The following is a 21106-nucleotide window of genomic DNA, read 5'->3' as shown; positions in this document are numbered from 1 at the left end:
ATCAAGCTTACCCAATTGCCGTCATTTTGAGAGCACGCATGAGAGTGATCCTAAATACCTACAGTATTTCTTGATCAATACTGTGCTTTCTTTAAAACGTGGAGGAAATTGGGAAGCACAGTTACGACTCCTGGAAACAAGATATATACTTGAATTAGATAGTAAGACCCCGGCAGGTCTTAATGTAACTGAAGATCTGTACACCTGCCTGTAGTTCCAGGAGAACAGAAGAAAGGGCTGTAGTAATAGGACTAACCACATAGTGGAGAAACAAGACTGATATAATAAATGTGTGGGTTCTGTCATATAACAGGAAGAATTAACAATTTGTGAAGTACATATGCAGGCAAACCTCTTTTATCCAAGTAGTTTTTTAAAACATTAGTTTTTAGAATTGTACAAGTTTCACTTTAATGCGAAATTTGCACATAAATAGCACTTTAAATTTTTGAACATTTGGGAGGTGTACATAGTTTATAAAATTGATGTAATCAAGTTGCCCATTTTGGACAATAACGCACTCAGGTAGGATTTTTTAGTTGATGTACGTGGAAAACTTAATGAAATGTATATACATTTTTAAGTATTTATACTAGATACATTGATATATTTGCACATATTTATTGCCAATATGAATTGGTTTTAATATGGGAATTCGTTTCGGATTTTAGACACTGTGTCTTTTATTCAATGATGAAATAGTACTTGCAAGTATGTTTTCTATGTCTATGTTCAACAATATTGAGCGTGGTGATTAATGCCCGCCCTTACATGACTTAGATGTATTAATATTAAAAATAACAAAGGGTTGTATTTTTTCCAATATTTAATACTTAAATAAAAGTTATTGTAATTTATAATGGCAATAGCTTAAACTTTTGCAAATAACTTTTTGGAAGATTATGTTTAGTGTATTTTATTGTGATGAAAATACAAGAACAGAAGTGAAATATTAACTTTTTTTGTGACATTTGTAATAAAGTTTGAAACATTGAGAGAACATATTTGAATCAGTTGTTGAATGGTTGCACAGATTGATGCTGTGGTGGGTCTGAATGATGTTGTAGCGGCGACGAGTGATGCTGTGGCGTTCAGTGATGCTGTGGTGGCGCATAGTGGGCGAGGGATGGAGTGTGGGCGAGGGATGGAGTGTGGGCGAGGGATGGAGTGTGGGGCGAGGGAGGGATGGAGTGTGGGGCGGGGGAGGGATGGAGTGTGGGGCGGGGGAGGGATGGAGTGTGGGGCGGAGGAGGGATGGAGTGTGGGGCGGGGAGGGATGGAGTGTGGGGCAGGGAGGGATGGATGGAGTGGGGGAAGGATGGAGTGGGGGGGTGGATGGATGGAGTGGGGGGATGGATGGATGGAGTGGGGGATGGATGGAGTGGGGGGATGGATGGATGGATGGAGTGAGATGGATGGATGGAGTGGGGGGGTGGATGGATGGATGGAGTGGGGGGGATGGATGGATGGATGGATGGATGGAGTGGGATGGATGGATGGATGGATGGAGTGGGATGGATGGACGGAGTGGGATGGATGGATGGATGAGTGGGGGGGATGGATGGATGGAGTGAAATGGATGGATGGAGTGGGGGGATGGATGGATGGATGGATGGAGTGGGGGATCGATGGATGGATGGAGTGGGGGGATGGATGGATGGATGGATGGATGGATGGATGGATGGATGGATGGAGTGGGGTGGATGGATGGAGTGGGATGGATGGATGGATGGAGTGGGATGGATGGATGGATGGAGTCAGTGGGATGGATGGATGGATGGATGGAGTGGGATGGATGGATGGATGGAGTGGGGGGATGCATGGATGGATGGAGTGGGGGGATGGATGGATGGAGTGGGGGGGATGGATGGATGGGTGGATGGAGTAGGGGGATGGATGGAGTGGGATGGATGGATGGAGTGGGGGGATGGATGGATGGAGTGGGGGGATGGATGGATGGAGTGGGGGGATGGATGGAGTGGAGGGATGGATGGATGGAGTGGGGAGATGGATGGATGGAGTGGGGGGATGGAGTGGGGGGGTGGATGGATGGAGTGGGATGGGTGGATGGATGGATGGATGGAGTGGGATGGATGGAGTGGGGGGAAGGATGGATGAGTGGGGGATGGATGGATTGAGTGGGGGATGGATGGATGGAGTGGGGGGATGGATGGAGTGGGGGGGATGGATGGATGGAGTGGTGGAGCCGAAGGCAAGAAAAAATTGAGTGCAATCAGGGGAGCAGAAGGCAAGAAAACGAGTGCAATCATTGGAGCAGAAGGCACGAAAAACGAGTACAATCAGAGGAGAAGAAGGCACAAAAAAAATGCTTGTTTTTCTACGTTAACATTTGTTGTCGGATGTGCAGAGTGTGATGCAAGCTTTGAATTTAAACATTGAACTGCTAGTGAGTAAAAAATGGTGAAAACTGTCCAGAAAGAGGCCATTAAACGCGGCAATGATGAACGGAACTGGAGTTCATACGAACGGGGCGTGTAATAAACATGACCAGAAGAATGCAGCCTGGAAAGACCGCAGGCTTCACAGGGTCGCAGAAGGGGGGGAGCAAACGGTAATGGATTCGAAGCAGGGTACACAGTGAAGATGTCCAAGGCGCCTCAATGACGGCGATAGCAAGGCCTGGTGTGACAGATGAGATCGCCAGGGGCTGAGAACTGCCTAAGATTCAGCTCATTAACAAAAACCCAGTGGTAGGGATGGATGTGTGTTGACAGAAGAGGCCGCGGCGCATCCAGTGGCACACTGCTGCGCACACAGAGGGAGGGAGGGAAGGATGGTGGTGGGGTATCAGAATGGAAAAGGCGAGGGGAAATGAGGGCGGCGCAGCGGGAGATGAGATGAGGAGAAGCCGAGCGCGGCTTGGACAGTGAGAGGCAGGCAGCGTAGAGGTGAGGCGAGGTTGGGAGGAAAGGCAGGCTCGAAGAGGCGCTGGCAGGGAGACAGTGAGATGAAACAAGAAGCAGACGGAATGAAAGAGCAAACAAGTTGAGCCCTTAAAATATTTGGTTCACAGGGTCGCAGAAGAGGGGGGAGCAAACGGTAATGGATTCGAAGCAGGGTAAAAAGTGAAGGTGTCCAAGGCGCCTCAATAACGGCGGTAGCAAGGCCTGGTGTGACAGATGAAAGCGCCAGGGGCTGAGAACTGACTAAGATTCCGCTCATTAACAAAAACCCAGTTGGAGGGATGGATGTGTGGGCTTGGACAGTCAGAGGCAGGCAGCGTAGAGGTGAGGCGAGGTTGGGAGGAAAGGCAGGCTCGAAGAGGCGCGGGCAGGGAGACAGTGAGATGAAACAAGAAGCAGACGGAATGAAAGAGCAAACAAGTTGAGCCCTTAAAATATTTGATATGTAAATATAAAACAACAAGCATTGGCGTCGCACGGCAATTAAAAAAAAAAGCACTTAAACTCAATTTAATTTGTATTTTCTGTTTTCAGGACTGGCTCATCTGATTGGATCGCCGATTCTCAACAAAAGTAGAACGAATTCATAACCACGTTGAATAAATAAAAGAAAGGGAAGGGGGGAGGAGAAACGAGAGACCCGGCCTGGCGGCCGTAAAAGTGAAAGTACAGCCGGCCGGCCGTGAATAATTAGGGAAGGAGAAATGCATTGCTGTGGGGAAAGGGGTAGGGGGAAGGGGGGAAGGAGAAACGAGAGACACAGCCTGGCGGCCGTAATAAAAGCCTTTGATGCAGCAGGGGGCGGAGCGGATGCTGCTGGCGGCAGGTGGCTGGCTTTCATGTGCACGCGCTTTAGGTCAATGCGCTTGCGCATTGAGCTTACATTTGACGGGCACAGCATGGAATCGCCCGATGTTTAAGCTCTGGTTAAACCCCTATATTCTCGCAAGCTCAATGCGCAAGCGCATTGACAGGCGAGACCTAATAAAAACTGCAGTGGCTAGAACCAGAGAACTAGTGGAACTATGAACAGCAAAGGGGACTGGTTTAGGCGAGTATGGTGGGAATGGAGAGGTGGGAAGGACTTTGGTTGGGTATCTACAAGGGATTGGGTGGACGGCTAGACAGTGAAAGGGACAAGCACCAACATGGGTCATCCTGGATTGTTGCTCATTTTGTTCTATTTGGTCGAACTAGATTAAAGTTTTGCTAGCCTATTTCTAAGCTACACTGGCACACAAGTGAATTAATTAGCTTCACAAAAGTGTTACATAGTTTTTGTAAGGTGAAAGGTCAGCTATTTTCCGGCTTCTTGGCATTTAGAGGTGTCTTCTAGTCCCACTGACCATGCCTTCCTTTACCACTCGCTACGTCTATTAGCAGAATTGTTTGCTTCCCGTCCTACGTTGGGACTTGGGAGTCTCCTAGGGAGTCAAGCCTGGAAACATATTCCCCAGCCCTAGAGCCTATAATGCAAGATAATCTCTGCATCCTTGAGTAACTGTGGCCTTCTGCAGCTCTCTCTCTAAGTGTCTGAATAATCTTTTACCAGTGCATCTAATATCCCTGTCACTGAAGCCTTGTTTCGCTACATCGGTCTCCACATTCCAGCTTTTCTGTCTCCACTTACAAGTATCTCTTTCCTGATGTCCGTGTTTTCCTTATCTACATGACCAAGACCTGGCAGCACACCCTGATAACCTCCAGCTAGTCATGCCTGTCTGTGACTGAGTCTGGTTTCATCTGATTCAGTAGCGTAGCGTCCTTCTCTCCGTATCAGTGTGTGTATGTGGTCGAAGCTGTCTCTAAATTTTTATGTGTGAATGTATTCATGTTTTACTGTTTGGCGCCCCATGCCCTAGTACTCATGTAACTGTAACACTGGATCCATACATTTCTTCCTTAGTCTGTGATAGACCTGGCATCATTGGCGTGAGTCTCCCTTCCATTTTTTTACTGATTGCCTCCTCTGTTTTTGATATGTTTTTGCTGGTTATATGCTTTGGGCACTGTGCCACTGCCATTCACTGCCACAGTGCAAGTGCTCCATATGTTAAATTGATGTACTGATTGGTGATTCCAGGATTGGGTTATTTGATTTACTTGTCAGACCCTAGTACAGTGCACCATGTGTGCCCAGGGGTTGTAAATCAAATGCTGCTGGTGGACTTGCAACACTGGTTGTGCCACCCACAGAAGCAGCTTGTAAAGTGTGTCTCAGGCTTGCCATTGCAAGGCCTGTGTGCAGTCTGTGACTGCCATGTCGAATCGGCAAGTGCACCCACTTGCCAGTCCCTAAACCTTCCCTTTGCTTCACATTAGACACCCCTATGGTAGGCCCAAGGGCAGGGTGCATTGTAAGTATAAGGTAGGATAGGCTCTGGTGTGTGTAGCATATCCTTATAGTGAATTACAGCCATTTTCGGTTTTAGGTCTCGCAGCTGCGACGTAGTGCGAAGCGCTGTCGCAGCGAGACTTATTGTTGCTGATTTGGCTCTCAAGGGAGACAGGAGATGGGCACGCGCAGGCTGCAGGCTGGACTGGAAATGTGGACGCGCGCGCGAACAAGTGCTAGCATCCACTGTGACTGTGAGCTGTTGCCGTCCATTAACTTTCTAACTTTCAGTTTCATTGTTAATCATGTCCAGCTGGCGCTTGCTAACTGCAAGATTTACGGCCTGTACTTTCAGGAAAGGAAATAAGTGTCTGGAGATGTCTGTCCAAATAAGTGTCTGGAGATGTCTGGTTATACACACACACAGAGACACTTTGGCGGTTTCGGATATTTGAAAGCGCGATCCGCTGACACACACCAGCCAGCAGGAAATAAGATATGGTCAAAGCACTTGAAAGCGCGATCGGAAAGTTAACAAACACACATAGCTCGGCGTACTGGAGCACTTGAAAGCACGATCAGAAAGCTAACAAACACACATAGCTCGGCGTACTGGAGCACTTGAAAGCGCGATCGGAAAGCTAACATGCACACATAGCTCGGCGTACTGGTCTGCAGGTTTCACATACTAACAGGGCGCTTACAGGGACGTTACCCTCCGAAGTGGCAGCCTTCCGACTGAACGGCTCTCTGGTGTTCTACAAAGAAGTGAAAAAAGTGTTTCGCGGGAGGTCCAGCCTGGCCCGGCCCGGCCCAGCCCAGCCCAGCCGAGGAAGCCTACAGTGACAGAAGTGGGTGGATACATATACGCCTGTGCATGCGCGAGATGGACCCAGAGCCATCCACGCCCCTCCCAGCCTGGGCTCTCCTCGAGGAACGGCTGGGGTGTGTCCCCGAAAGCAGCTTTCATGGTATGCTTGGACAGGGAGCACTTGCTTTACCAGTTCCCGTTTTATTTAAGAAACGACTACCAAGGCGACCGGTACATTCCTGTTGTGTAAGCTATGATTCGACACCTGAGAGGGCGCTCCGTTCAGCACATGACATATGCTGCCACGCAAAGGTTATTTCCAGTAATCGGGTCAGAAGCTTACCAATTATTTTTTTAATGCCCGAGTTTAAAATGGCCTCATCCGCATGCGCAAAATTAATTTGTTTACCCTTGGAGTTGATGCAGTCTCCTTGTTTTAATTCTCCCATTGAAACAAACCCATCCAACCAGATCTCCGAGAGGGAAATTAAGAGGCGTTGCTTACTCTTCTCAAGAAATGTATATCACTGGAATGTCAGAGAAAGCAATTAGCCTCTCAGAATTGGATCGGCGATATAGCTGCACATTTAATACGGAATATTGTATTTAATACGGAATATTGAAGCACGTGATTGTTAGGGAGTTTTCTGGTTGCTGTTGCGCGTTATGGGGTAGTACCTTCGGGCACGTAGAAAAAATAATCCATGAAAGGCAAACCCCATTTGGATGCAGAAAACATCTTTGAAATGTTCACAACTTTGGGGCACATTTACAACCCCATGCGTCACTTGTAAATAAGCCCCTTGTATTATTTTCATCATGGCTTATGGGTTCCTTGGGATACGCTAAATAACATGTACACACCGAGCGATTTGTATGGCATGCACACCCTGAAAAAATGAGTTGTAGACAGGGACGTCAGTAACACACGCCACAGGTACTCCTGCCATCGACCTTACAAGGATGAAAGGCAGCCTCATCCCTGACTCAAATCTGGACGGCCATTCACACCATGCCCTAACCCACTGGCAATCTCACCGGTCTAGGCCCCACAGTCTCTGTAGAGGGCAGGGTAATGGGGCTGCGATCTCGCAAACAGGCTAGCATATCCCAAAATATGAGGGTGTGACATGGTCTCTTTGAACACCAGGAAAGCCCCTCGGGTGATTCACAGTGATCAGGCTGCGCTGGTCAGCAGCGCAACTCAAAACATATCAAAAAAACTTGTGAAGGTTAAAACCAACCTCCTGTGTTATGTAATGTTATAAAGGTATTAGTAGTGCGCACTGCTACTCAAGAGTGTCCTGGCGCGTGGTGGTGTGTCTGATGTCTCTGCCCTGCACTGTGAAAGGAGAGGAGGAATCTTGTCAACAAAGTGCTACAGGGCTGTGCCTTCCCTCCCTTGTGATGGCTCCACATCCTGTGGGGCGTCTGGTGTCTCTGCCTTGCACTGTGAAAGGAAGGAAGGAGTCGTGTAAACAAAGTGCTCAGGAACTGGTTTGGACTAGGCAGAGGCCTCTCTGTCTACAGAAAACAAAGGATTTGGGGGTATAACTATTGGGACCCAGTCCCAAGAACTTTGTATCACTTCTGGGAACAAGAAACCTTTTGCCAAGAAGAACCAATGAAGCTGCAGGAGTTTGACTGGCACTCTGCCAGTGTGCTGTTTGCTGGGTTGGCCTGCAGTGGTTGCTTCATTGCCAAGGAAAAGAGAAGGAACTTTTTAAGGACTTTCATCGTCTACAGAATATTCTCCAAGGGCTTGAACTGTGCTTCCCTCCTGCTGAAGTCTCAGGGACAATATACTTCATCTCCAGCTCCCCTCTGAATTTCTTTGCTGGGAATTCTAACTGCAAACCCTGCGTGTCGCTGGGAGCTGGTAGCGCGACGCATCAAGACGAAGCGTGTAGCCGCTGCAGCTGAAATCGTCGCACCGCCGGAGAAGCGTGCCGCCGCCGCATCTCCCAGAAAGCGTGTCTTCGTCGAAAGCTGCCTTCTGTCGCATCAACGGAGAAGCGTGATGCCATTGAGAGAGTCGCCATCGCATCACCGGAGAAGCGTGTCGCAGGACCTGTCGCGGCTCCAAAGTACAGAGGCGTTGCAAGGCTGCCGGGGCGTCTACGCATCGTCATCTCCACATCAAGGGCGCCATCTTCTCACATCGCAACCGGATCATCGCATCGCATCAAGGTGCCATCTTGGGCATCGCAGCAGGCCCGCAGGCCGAGAACCTATGCATCAACCCCCCACCGGTAAGGAACACAACTCATCCCCTACTCTGCGCAAGCATTGAGGGACGACGCATAATTTCTCCCGGATCACGGAACTGTCGCATCTCCCCTTTTGCGAGCCTTTTGTTCACTTTGTGTTACGAAGAAGTGGAGAAGTGTGGCTCAATGGTTAGAGCAGGCAGACCTCGATGCAGAGCTCTGGCCAGGGACCAGGGTTCGATTCCTGCCCTAGCGGGTCTCGGGCTCATTAATTCCCCATACCGGATATTCTCGCCTCAGTGCCTATTCTGATCATGGGTCCCACGCTGCAACTCTGGGCAATAGCTTGCTTAGTCTCCACAACGGCCCCCACATCGCGAGGGATGCCTGGTCTGCACCATGGGGGTGCCGAGGAGTGGACACTTCACAGGGAAAGCCAGGAAGGGTTCCCTTGTGGTATTTGTACAAGCGCCGGGAAACCCACTGCGGGTAGCTGTGCGCTATACAAGTACAAAAACATTTACATTTACGCATCCAGGTACTTTGATGAGAACTGTGTCACATTTATCATCAACTTGAACTAAGCAACATTTATCATCTTTAAGTCAACTTTAAGTATAGTATTGTGGATTTTTGTCGTTTGTGGTCTTGTGTTAAGTCTATATAAAGAATACTTATTTTTATAAAACCTGTGTTGTGTCTATCTGCAATGTTTTCACTGTATTACTGTGTATATTCACAAATGCTTAACACACTGCCTCTGAGATAAGCCTGTCTGCTCATGCCAAGCTATCAAGGGGGTGAGCAGGGGTTCTTCTGTTGGGGCTCTGTCTGATTTCAATCAGCAAAACACCTTCACTAATTCACTGTGATGAAACTATGGCACCCCTGTTCCAGAGGCTCCTTGATTGGGAGAGGATTGTTAATTCTAAAAAGCAGATCTTTAGTTGACTAAGGCTTTCGGCTGTGGCACTCAAAAGAGGAAAAATACTGCCTTGGCTCTCCAAGCAACAAACTTGTACAACACCTGGATATCGACGAGACGCTTAGCAACAGTTGTTGGTAGAAGCACCGCCAGGAACTGAACTTTTGGTCTCTCAGGCTGGGCTAAGTCTTGATTCCTTACGACCCTTGTGACCTGTGTGGATTTTTGTGACCTGTTTTCAAAGCTCTCAACACAAGGGTCACAAAGAATACAACATCTAGAAGGAGAATCACTGACTTGTGTGAAGAGGAGCAGCTTGGCCACTGGAAGATTTACATAAGGTCAAGCTGATTGAAGGCTGTGCAAAGATGACACTACGAGGAACCTGGACGACCCAGAAGCCATAGGAAGTATGCAGCATATATCACCTGGAAGCAGAAACAAGGACCTTAGACCAGCATCATCTGGGTTGAGGAGCTGCCGAATTTCTCCCTATACCTTAATCGTAAGCCCGCACTACCCCCATCCCTCCATTCTCATATGCTCCCTATATCTGCAACTCTGAGACCCCCACAAGGTTCTGAGCCTTCACTCCCACTCTCAGCACCACCATCACTGGAAAATGCTGACAGCACCTGGTAGTTTCTGTGGAGAAGCGTGGCTCTATGGTTAGAGCGGCAGACCCTGATGCTGAGGTCTGGCCAGGGACCAGGGTTCAATTCCCGCTTCGGCAGCTCTTGGACTCAATCTCCCTGGACCTGATAATTCTCTCCTCGGTGCCTAGTCTAATCATGGGTCCCACTCAGTGACTCTGGGCAATAGCTTGCTTAATCTCCACAACGGCCCCAGCAGCGCTTGAATGCCTGGCTTCACCTTGGGGGTGCCCAGGAGTGGACATTTCACAGGAAAGCCAGGAAGGGTTCCACAGCGGTATGAATACAGAGCTACGAGACCTCAGGGTAGAAGTGTGCTATGTAAATACAAACACATTTACATTTACAGTTATAATCCCCTACTGTAAGGTAGCTATGATGGAAACCATAGTGGGTGTGGATTCACTGCTATATCTGCCCCAATTCAAAACCTAGAGACAAGCTGGCACTTCAACTAATATCTGAAAAAGGTTCATTGTGTCTCGCCTGGACACTAGTAAGGTGAACCTCGTTCACTATTAACTTAGATATTAAGACGATTGGCACCCTGAAAACACTACCTCTAACTTTACTTAGGTGAGACTTGGGTGGTGGATTTTTGAGGGCAAGGACTTTGCTGTTACTAGTCCAGACACTCCGCAGCTTGTGCATCAGCACACAGATCTGTCAAGTTTTGAAGCTGAGCCTGAGACAGTGAAAGAGAGGGGCCAACATATCAAACCAAGGTTGATATATTGTATTGTCTTTCTGCAAAACATTTATTCAATTGAATGAAACTTTGTTATTAAATATTACAGTACAATTGAGTGACCCAAAGTCCCCAGAGTGAAAAAGAGTGCATGTGTATGCCTCTCTGTGTCTAATCACTCTGTCCAAGGTCTGCGTCACCTTATGTTAGGGTGCCAAATTGTGTCATCCTGGACACTATTTGCAGTCCTTGGTTTCTCTATAACAATAATGCATTTTAACACTGTAGTCGTGTTCTGTTTCCGTTTACCCACTGAGACTATCACACCTGATAAAAATAATGTTATTACAAGACATGAGGCTCCATTATGCAATCTCTTTTCCTGCTTTATTTATGCAGCACAATCCCACAAGCCTACTTCTCAAGCAGGAAGCGTTCCATCAAAGAAAGACAGCCAACACTGTCATTAGGCGCGGTTCCGAACAAACTTCCTCATTTTTTGCTGCTTACGAGTTATGTTTATGTCAGGTCTGCCTGCTTTTGCATTTTTTTTAATAAACATATTTAATTGCGTCAATTAGCACATACAATGCAGAGCCCCGCCAACCAGAGGTCATCTGCTACATTTTAAGTACAACAAATTAGCATCGACATTTTAGATATATACTTTCCCCTGTTATAACATAAATAGGAGAAAAAAGTAAATGTACCCCAATTTAACTCCCCCATTGCACTGTCGTAATTCTGCGTCCCCAGCAATGCTTTTTCATTTTGATTCTGCTCTTTTTTGCTTAGAGGGAGAGTGTTGCTGCAGAGCCTAATTACATTTTTGACACTGTTTTTCGTTGATTGGGAATATTTGTATCTGTTTGGCAGCGCAAGGTATAAAGTTTGCATTTGCCTGGCATCTGTTACATGGCTGGTTCATTTGCTTCACTTCAGGTACACGAATTACTTGCTTATACAATCAAGGGGAGAGGCGGGCGTTTACTCCTTGAAGATTTAGATTTTTTGATTTCCCTGTGGTAACAGGCTTTTCTAAAGCGGTGTGCTAGCAACACTGGGTCAGGGTCTGGGCTTTTAGATTCAGCTGTAATAGAGATTGTATTTGATAACGGGTGGGTGGAGCGTTTTTGCTCTTTACCTGCTGTAATGTTTCTTTTGTTTGAGCTGTGAAATGTTTCTCACTTCAGTTTATATGTGGTTAAGATTTTGAGGGAATGGTATCATTATTTCTAAGTGAAAATAAGTTTGAAATGTATCTAAATTATGTGTCGCTCTGCATTTTTAAATATTCTTAAAAACACAATTATATTAATTTAGGGAAGATACAGCTCCCTGTGGATTTATAGACATATTATTTGTCAAAAATGGAAACAGTAATCCTCCACAGCAAGCGGAGGAAGGCAGTCAAGGGGGCAAAGAGTAATAAAAATAAAGCACATAATAATGGAATCCCTTCAGGAACATGGGAGTGAACCATGAGGTGCCGGTGCAACTGCGCAGGGGGGCGACTTGTGGTCTAATTGGCAATACCCATTATTGTGTACAGCTGGCAATCAGGGTAAGAGACCAGTTGATATGCTGGATGATAAAATGATTGATTATTTTTATGATAACAACTCATATTAGGATGATGATGGTGCAACTAATGTTGAAAAAAGTTTAAATCTGTGGATGGACCTATTTGGATTATACTTGCAGTGGGCTCCCCTATGTTTGATCTTGGGCTTATTTAATAATGTTCACCTGTTTGGGTAGACTTTACAATTACAAGGTGTCCCAAGTATTATTCTCACTATTGAGTTCCCTTCTTTTCCTTTACACCGTACACTGTGAGAGGTAAGCTGTCTTCAACTATATTTACTGGTAACTGAAGGGTCTAGGTTGGCAGCTCCGCAGTTATTTATAGCACTGCGGAAACCCGTTGCTCCGTTGTCATCGGCCATGCTGGGTAGATGGGTAAAAAAGGTCATGGCTTTGGCAGGTGCAGACATCAGTTTGGTGCACACCCATTGAGGGCAGCTGTGACTTCAAAAGCCTTCTTGGCTGGGGACAGGCTGGAAGATATTCTAAGGCCAGCAGATTGGTTAAGGGTTTCTACGAGTAAACGTTTTATTGTAATCCCATTCAGCATCCTGCAATGGGTGTGATGGGGAAGATTTGAACTTGCATAATAGAGCCTCCAGACTTGTAACAGAATTGCAGATTTTCCTATTAACTAGTGAAGGTGAGTCCTGATTTTATTAAAGACAATGAAGGCATATATTACCCTAGCATACACAAGGAGATGATGGACGGAGCGCTGAAACTTTTCAGCCACTCACCCCCAGTCACTTTTAGATCTGGGTTGAATCCATCATCGTTCTTTAGCTCACTTCGCCACCCCGGGTCAGACCCAGCCATTTGCAAATCAATCTTGCCCCTGTTCCACATGGGAACAATCCAGCCCGAGGTGCTACTACTAAATAAATAGTTTTTTTCCATAATAAATTAATATTTTCTTCTAGCATTTTATTACTAGCTCTTCTAATTATTTACAGTACCAGTTTAAACTAATCAGGCGTCAACTTAAAGGATAAAGACTGACTGAATGTTATTTTGTTATTGCCTATATTTAGATTGCTCCATGGACTGTAATCCCAGCACATCATGAAAATAGGACGTTTGTGGCAACCATACTTATTTCTATTGTTGGGTGTCTTTGCCGTTAATGCTTCCTGCTCGAGAATGCAGGATTATAGAAATTGTAGTGTTTTCTCTGGAAGTGCGGTTTAAATAAATCAGGAAAATAGATCACATAATATATGCCTCCATTGTCTTTAATAAAATTAGAAATCTCCTTCACTAACAACTAGGAGAATCTGCAATGTAAACGCCCAGGCTGGAAAGAGTCCACGATGACAGAGTGAGACGACCATCACCTGTACAGAGCACATTTCATTCTTTACCAGTCATTGCTTAATTGGTAAGAACATAAGCACTAGGGCCCAAAGTTTTCTTAGGAAGTCGCCGCACACAGCAACTAATAGTGCTATGCACTAATTTGCATTAGGCAGATGATACATGAGGCTCAGTGGACTAAGCTCTCTGCTGCAGTGTGACAATCCAGCAGATACAGGTCTCCATCATGGCAAGGTCAACCACCCAATTAACATTTCCATCGAGTCAATGAAATGGGCTTCAGTCTCACTTGGGAATAATTGATTAGCATTCACAAATGTACTCGACAAAGTATTTTTTTTATAAAAGTGTCATATATAGAACCCATTATTTTAAAACAATGATTTATGTTCTCCGCAGTGAAAGGGGGATGCTTTCGTTTTACATCCCGTCAGTGGGGTGAATCTCAGAATAGACTAGCCAGTACCACGGAACTACAATAACAAAATGTCTGGAACTATTGAAATAGTTGTAAAATGAAATGTTAATTTGTAATGTTATGATAAGTTAATTTAATATCGCTCATGGATCACCCCAGGAGAGGTATCTCGGCGCAGAGCGGATCGCAGGCAAACGGAAAACTACTGTATTAAAACAGCACTGTCTTGAACAATTTTCTAAATGTAAGATGATCAGTGCACAATTGTATTTGAAGAGGAAACTCATTCCAGTAGAGAGGGGCTAGATATGAGAAAGACCTGACGTCAGATCAGCTCAGGACCTTCTGACCCTCAGGACAGCGAGCAGAGCTTTATCACTGGATCTTAGAAGTTTGACTGGATGAGAGTAATTGTGCTTTGAATATAGGTAGCTTGGGCCTTTCACCATTAATGAGTTATGTGTTAAACAGCAGATTTTAAAAATAAATATTTTCCTGACAGGCAGCCAATTTAAAGAACAAGAAAGTGGAGAGGGGGCAGCCCCAGATGGAAGACTGCAAATGAGACAGGTCGCAGTGTTTTGAAAAACTTGTGGTTTCGATAATAATGTCTCATATGCCGAGGCTAGTAGGGTATTGCCAAATCCAATCCACCGATAAGTGCCTGAACCAGTACTCTCCTCGCTGAAAGTGGGAGGAATGGGAAGGCTTTCCTCAACAGGAGCGTCATGTGGAAGCATAAGCCAATGATAGACAAAACCTACCTGCTCTTATGGTGGGGGTTGGTCCAATTGGACACCCAAGTTCTTAACTACCTGTTTGGGTGTCAGAGCTTTGCTTAGATCTGAAGCCACCAGTCGGAGGCATTCAATTCTGTTTTTCCTGCATTTAAGGGAAGGCAGCAATTGCTGTTCTCCCTGTTGAGAAGCAAGCGCTCATGGGCATGGAAATGAGCATGTCCAACAAGAAGTGTGGAAGTGCAAAGGGTCACAGATATGATGGAATGGAAGCAGAAAGGGAAGTTTACAAAGCAAGGGGGTGCCCAGAGAAATTTCATAAAGTGTGAATTCCACGGAAATAACAGTGTGACGAGACGAGACGTGAGAGACACGGCTGTGGGACTGCGACGAGCGGGAAGTGGGGGGGGGGGCTTGATGGGAGGATTTAGGTCTCAAGGAAGATGCTAGTTGGAGTCATTTGATCTTCCACCCGACTTGGTTGTGGACCACACAAGTAATTATGCTGGTTTTATGTATATGGTGGTGTAATGTTGCTTTGTGTTGTGAAAACCCAATAAAAACATTTTTTTAAAGAAATGTGGAAAAAGAACTCAGATCTATTCGATCCCACTCACATCGACCTCTGCCCGTGGGACTGGTACTGTAGAAGGCTCAATCTCTCCCATGTTATAGTATACTGTGATAGATTGCACGTCTAAGGGTCTTTCTGAATAAGGTTACCAAATGTGTCACGGGTGAAACTGTGATGTAGTACCTCAGTGTAATTGAAGACAACCAGGACTTTAAGTCTCAGAAAGTACTGGGTTAGTCGATAAAATTACAGGACCCCTGATAACCGAGTTTAACTCATCTAGCAATTCATATAGCAGAGCGAACAACTATTGGGGACAGCCTCTTACGGTCAGTAGTGCCTTACGGGCGCCAGGGCTACACACAGTACTACGTAGTGGCACGGAGACCAAAAAGAAAAGTGTCACGTGTAAACTTCAGACACTTCTGCCATTTTACCCAACGTCGTTGCACTCTGGAACTTCTAGATTAACTTTCCTTACGGTAAGGTCTCATAATGCGTAAGCAAAGCACTGTTGGCTTGTCTAGGAATGAGCTCGTGACTGGCGGTGCAGTGCCTCATTAGGAATGTGTCACGCAGATCGGTGACCGGGCGCAGGGACATGGTCACAACCACAGTGGGCGCCTCCCCCGGGTAATCGCAGGTCTGTGAAGCTGCTGCGAGGCACTTGCTCATTTTCCCCGGGACTTGACATTCCAATCTGGCGGTGACGCGCGCGCAGGGCCTCCACGTGGCTAGTCACGTGCGCGGCTTGTTTACAGCCCGGTCACTGGTGCAATGTGTGTCAGGTTGGCGGTGACGTCATCAGCGACTCAAGCCGAGGCCATGACTGCGGGCGTCGGAAGCAGCTGCTGATTTCAATTCTAGCTGAACTACTGTTGGCGCAGCGGGCACCAGGCCAGGAACGCCTGTCTAGCGCCCACAGACAAACAGGGGCAAGTCCAACCACAGACAACAGGGGCAAGTGAATGTATGCTTTACGGGTTACGGTTAGTTGTGTGCCTCACACAACAACTGCAACTGCAGCTTTGTGTCTACTCTGTATGAATGGGGTCTCGTGATTGGCGGAAGGTTTGGGGTGAACCTCCTGGTTCTAGAGCATCGGGTTCAAACCTCGACGGGCAGACGGGACATCTGCCTTTGATCGCCCCATCGCACAGCGCGGGTCAGGTCTACGCTTCTCACCGCACAGGCACAAGCACGTGCCTGAACTGCGAGTCCAGCCGAACAGGGGCCACCGAGGCACCGCCCCATAGAAACTACACAGCAGCACCACCCGCCATCAGGAAAGACAGTCAGTACCACTACCGGTGTGTATGGCATGATTTTCAGGGGACTGGCAGAGTCCTCAGGAACCAGAGTATAGTGCTCTGTATGTACTATGTGTGTAAAAACAGCAGGGTGGAAGTCGAGGAAACACGCGGATGGATGGCGTCCACCCACTGTCTTGACAGGGTGGACGCCGTCTCCCCTGCCATGAAGTTGGGACCCACCAAAATATCCTGAACTGGTTCCACTGTAACTTTCAGACCCTGGACACATTCAGCACTGCCTGTAGGTTGTCTGCTTTCATTCCAAGCAGCAACCTTTAGGTGGGGAGGGGCTTTCATAGTGCAGACTCCAGCTGGGCCCCTAACAAAGGCCAAGTTAAGTGGGCAGCAGGCCTTCTTTTGATTGAGTATGCTGCCTTCAAGCTATCCAGAGCCTCACACCTACCTGCAAATGCAATGGCGGGAAAACAGAGACCAAGAGCTTGTAATTACTTCACATGCACTTGAGAGGCATGCTATTGACTTTGTTGAGGTACAAGACTTAGGGCCAGATGTAGGTAATCTCAATTTACCTATTCTTGAATACCGAATTTTACCGATTCGGTATTTAAGAATAGGTAAATGGGATGTAGATAATTTTTCGGTAATAATTACTGAATCGGTATGATTCGGTAATTAAGAATCGGTATTTACCAAATCGGTAAATACCAATTCAGTAATTCCCATTCATTCCTATGGGCCTGGAGGCCCATAGGAATGAATGGGAATTACCGATTCGGTAAATACCGAACCAGTAATAGGGGGAACCCTTTCAAGGGTGGCAGGGTGTCACATAAACACCCTGTTGCACTCCTGAATAGTACATGGGTCCACATGTGGCGCACATACATGTCCTATGGGCACATGGCACTGAATAAAAAGCAAAAAATTGCTTTTTATAAGGAATTCGATATTTACCACCAACTAATAGTTGGTGGTAAATAACGAATCCTTAAATGTAAGAAGCACTCACTTGAGTGCTCCCTACATTACAGATTCGGTAATTTACCAAATCGGTTTTATAAGAATTCAGTAATTTACCGATTTCTTAAATTACAGATTCGGTAAATTACAGAATCCTGAAATGTGGCCTCCTACATCTGAAAAGCCTAATACCGGTCGGTAACGGCCTAAATTCAGTAATTTCGGCTGTTACCAACCGGTATTAGGGTTCCTACATCTGGCCCATAATCATGCACTATAAGAATTTCAGATGAAAATCATGATATACCATTTGTATGCCCTATCATTAACAACTGTATTTGTGTATACAATGCTGCACTGCCCTCTTTTTGTAACTTGGAATGACGATTCACAACTGTTTAATAAAAAGAGTTAATAAAAAAAAGATTTTCAGATGTGATGGTCGTCCCAGTATTGACACAAATAATTTAAATACCACTATTTTCATATATTTCTTTTATAGTTGTACACATCCCAATCCAGGGTGTGAGCTCGCTTTACAGCACACATACACATTATACATAGACAAATCATACATGTTTAAATCAATGTGCAGGTTGTTTTACATAAGCCAGTGGAAGTTACAAGGTGTAGGAGTCACATGTCCTTAGCTCACTGTGCTATATTAGAAAGATTCAAATTTATGAACTGCAAGTAACAAAAGGATCTATGCGTTAAAAGCAGTAACCCCCTTACCCATCAACATTAAATACAAATCTGTCATCTCCATGGCACAAGATGTGCTTTGAAGGAGACATATTAACCCTCTATGCTACTTTGTTTCAAAACTGGGACTAGACAAAACAGATCTCTCCAGCAAGTGCATTAACCTCCGGAGCCATTTTACAATTATTATTCACTGAGATTTACTGGGTAAACAATGATCTATGCAGCAGGTGCCTTAACTGCATAAGATATTTTAAAACGCAGGCTTTGCAAACAAGCAGAACAGATTTACAGCCACAGTTCTCCTTGTTGCCAATTTCTTTCTGGCAGAGTTTTCAAAAATAAATGGTTAAGCTGAGGCCCAGATTTTGTGTCTGGTTTTCTTTGTCACAACCCGAAGCAAAATCTAATTTGTTAAATATTGTAATCTGCTCAAATATACCGCTAAACATATGTGTGACGTCTTAAACTCTGATGTCACTTCTTGTGATGTCACTTTCGGTGAGATCATGGGTTATGATGCCACTTTCTATGAAGACACGTGCGATGTCAGGCGCCATGATGCTACTTGTATATTGCCTGACTTGGTTAGTCCACCCTCTTCTGTTTTTTTAGGACGTGTGCCCTGGTAAACAATATAAAAGAGATGCTGTACACCAAGGCATTAGGCAATGAAAGGTGAAATGGGGGCATGTAGAAAGGGCAGAGTAACCAGGTCAGTGCTCTGCGAAAGGGAGTAGCTTGGCCTGGGAAGTTACCTGGCTGTGCTGTGCCACAGTGGCCATAAAGGTGTAGTGGTCACTTGCCTTGGCTGTGCTCCAACGCAAAGAGGGTGCACACTGAGAGAACTGTGATGCATGCCAAGGGGCTCTGCAGAACAGGGACAGATAGGCAGAGGAATCTCGTCTCTGGCCTTCATGAGGGCCACGCTGACCAGGGCAGTTTGCGGGGTACAGAAGACGGACAGAATGGTCAGGAGACTTTTTTTGGCAATTACAAAGCTAGAGAGAAGGGACACCGTGACTTCAGCTGTGCAGTTAAGGAGGGGCAAAGAGATCAAAACGTGCTGTACGGGCGACTGGCCTGTGCGATACATGAAGGAAGACTGTCCAGTGCTTGCGCAAGGGGCTGATGGTTCAGGGCTCTATTTATACAGAAGGAGACAGTGAGCAGGGCTGTGCATGGGAGGCAGAGAGATCTGAGCAGTGCCATAAATGAGAGGCACAATGCCCATGTCTGCGGCACGCGTGAACAGAAGATCCGTCGCGGGCTGAAGTGTTAAGTGAGTGGCATTGGCTGTGCTACTGCAGGGGCACTAATGATAACGGCTGTGCTGCGGAAAGGGCGAGGTGTCCAGTGCGGTTCAGGACAGAAGGACATTGGCCATGCCAGGGTGTACCTTACAGCAGGGATGTGTATCGAAGTGCCCAGGGGTGTGCGCCAAGACACCAGGCAGGGCAAGTGAAGTACAGGAATGGCCAGCGACCGTTCTTTCTGTACAAAAAGGGATTAAGTGACAAAGTCTGTGCCCTACAGGGGTCGCAGTGGCCTGGGGTGTATAGAAGGAACCGAGAGCTTGCTGTGCATAAAGAAGAGAGGGTGATAAGCCCGGCTGCACGGAAGTGGTCTGTAGAGACCCAGGTGCCCAGGTCGGTGCTAACTAGAATGGCAGTCACCAGGGCAGTGGGGGTCAAGGGAGTGTGGGTAAGGAACACCGTTTACAAATAGTGTAAAGGCTTCGAGGCTTCCGTAGACACACAATAACAAAGCAAACGAGAGAGAGCCGGCGCACAGCGGAGGGAGGGAGGGAAGGTGGAGATGAAGCGGCTCGCGCGGCAGTGCCCGCGGCTCTTACCTCCGGGCCGCTGAGGGGGCTGCGACTGATGCTGGGCACGAGCTCTTTGTCCTGCGCCGCTGACGGACCGGCGCTGGGCTGCCGGGATACTGGAGGAGCAGGGACCTGGCAGGGAAGCGGCTCTGTGACGTCTGAAGCAAGCTGGCGGGGAGGAGGGGGCCGAGGACGGCGCTCCACTGTACACAAATCAGTAGCGCCGGCCTCCTCGGAGCCAGCACTGCTGCACCAACAGGATGTCAGGAGCAGCTCAGAGCACACACTGGAGCCGCACAATAAAGCTCCTCGCAATGCTGCCCCCGCCGGTCATTTCTACCAGGAGGATAGCTTGTTCATTTCAGCAGTGTCTTGTGCAATAGCAAGGTCTGTTTTCCTGGAACTCGGCCAAGTCCTCCCCGATTCTTTTGTAACCTCGTACTTGTTTTCCAGTAATTTTTTTTGCTGTACTGCCAGGGCGAGGAATACTTTAAATACACGCACCATGTTTGGATCAAGCAAATCTAGGACACCGAATGTGTCCGTATATGAGAACGAGCAAGCACAAGCAGAAACGTTTACGAAGACATGGACAAAACTTCTGCCTCATGACTAAGTAGACACATGCGCAGGGCTACACGCTTTTAGGGCTCTCTCATGATTAGGGCCTCCTTATGTACCCTGAAGTTCGAGCTTGCCTTACCCGGCCTGTCAGATTTCAGATGCTTACTGTTTTCGTTATTTTATTTTTATAACACAGGCCACATCAATGTGGCTGACAGCGATTTACAGTGACAAGGCATACTGTTTAAAGCAGCATGCGTCACGGGCATCAATGTATATTACTTAATTGAAATAAGAGGGAAAGGAGAATGTTCCTATAGGACAGTTGCTTCTTTTTACCTAAACAACAGTTACAACATAAGAAAGGAGGACGACCACATAACTTAATCTGTTTCCTAACTGAACCAGTCTTATCAGCCGGCAACTGCTTGACGTTTAAAAAGGACCTTCAGCCACACAGCAGAGGCACCCCACCCCCACATGGACGCACCACCCGAATCCCAATAACTTCAGACCACACAAGTTTATGTTTTATGGAAGAATTGAGGCTGCAGTTTATTAGGCATTTCCAACTTACAAGCGATCCTTTATACACC

The 21106-nt window shown here is 46.7% G+C and overlaps 1 protein-coding gene across 1 annotated transcript in view; it reads right to left on the bottom strand.

Moving 5' to 3' along the window:
• Window positions 1-20253, bottom strand: part of MOSPD1 (motile sperm domain containing 1) — a 146816-nt gene extending 126563 nt beyond the window's left edge. Inside the window, exon 1 of the mRNA XM_086918676.1 lies at window positions 19974-20253. The gene's annotated coding sequence lies outside the window, so the exon portion shown is untranslated. The remainder of the gene's footprint in view (window positions 1-19973) is intronic.
• Between the last annotated feature and the right edge of the window lie 853 nt (window positions 20254-21106).

This window comes from Lissotriton vulgaris, chromosome 4_1 (assembly GCF_964263255.1).
Source record: "Lissotriton vulgaris chromosome 4_1, aLisVul1.2, whole genome shotgun sequence".
Classification (NCBI taxonomy): domain Eukaryota; kingdom Metazoa; phylum Chordata; class Amphibia; order Caudata; family Salamandridae; genus Lissotriton; species Lissotriton vulgaris.
The sequence above is the reverse complement of the archived record's forward strand: the minus strand, read 5'-3'. Positions and strand labels throughout refer to the sequence as shown.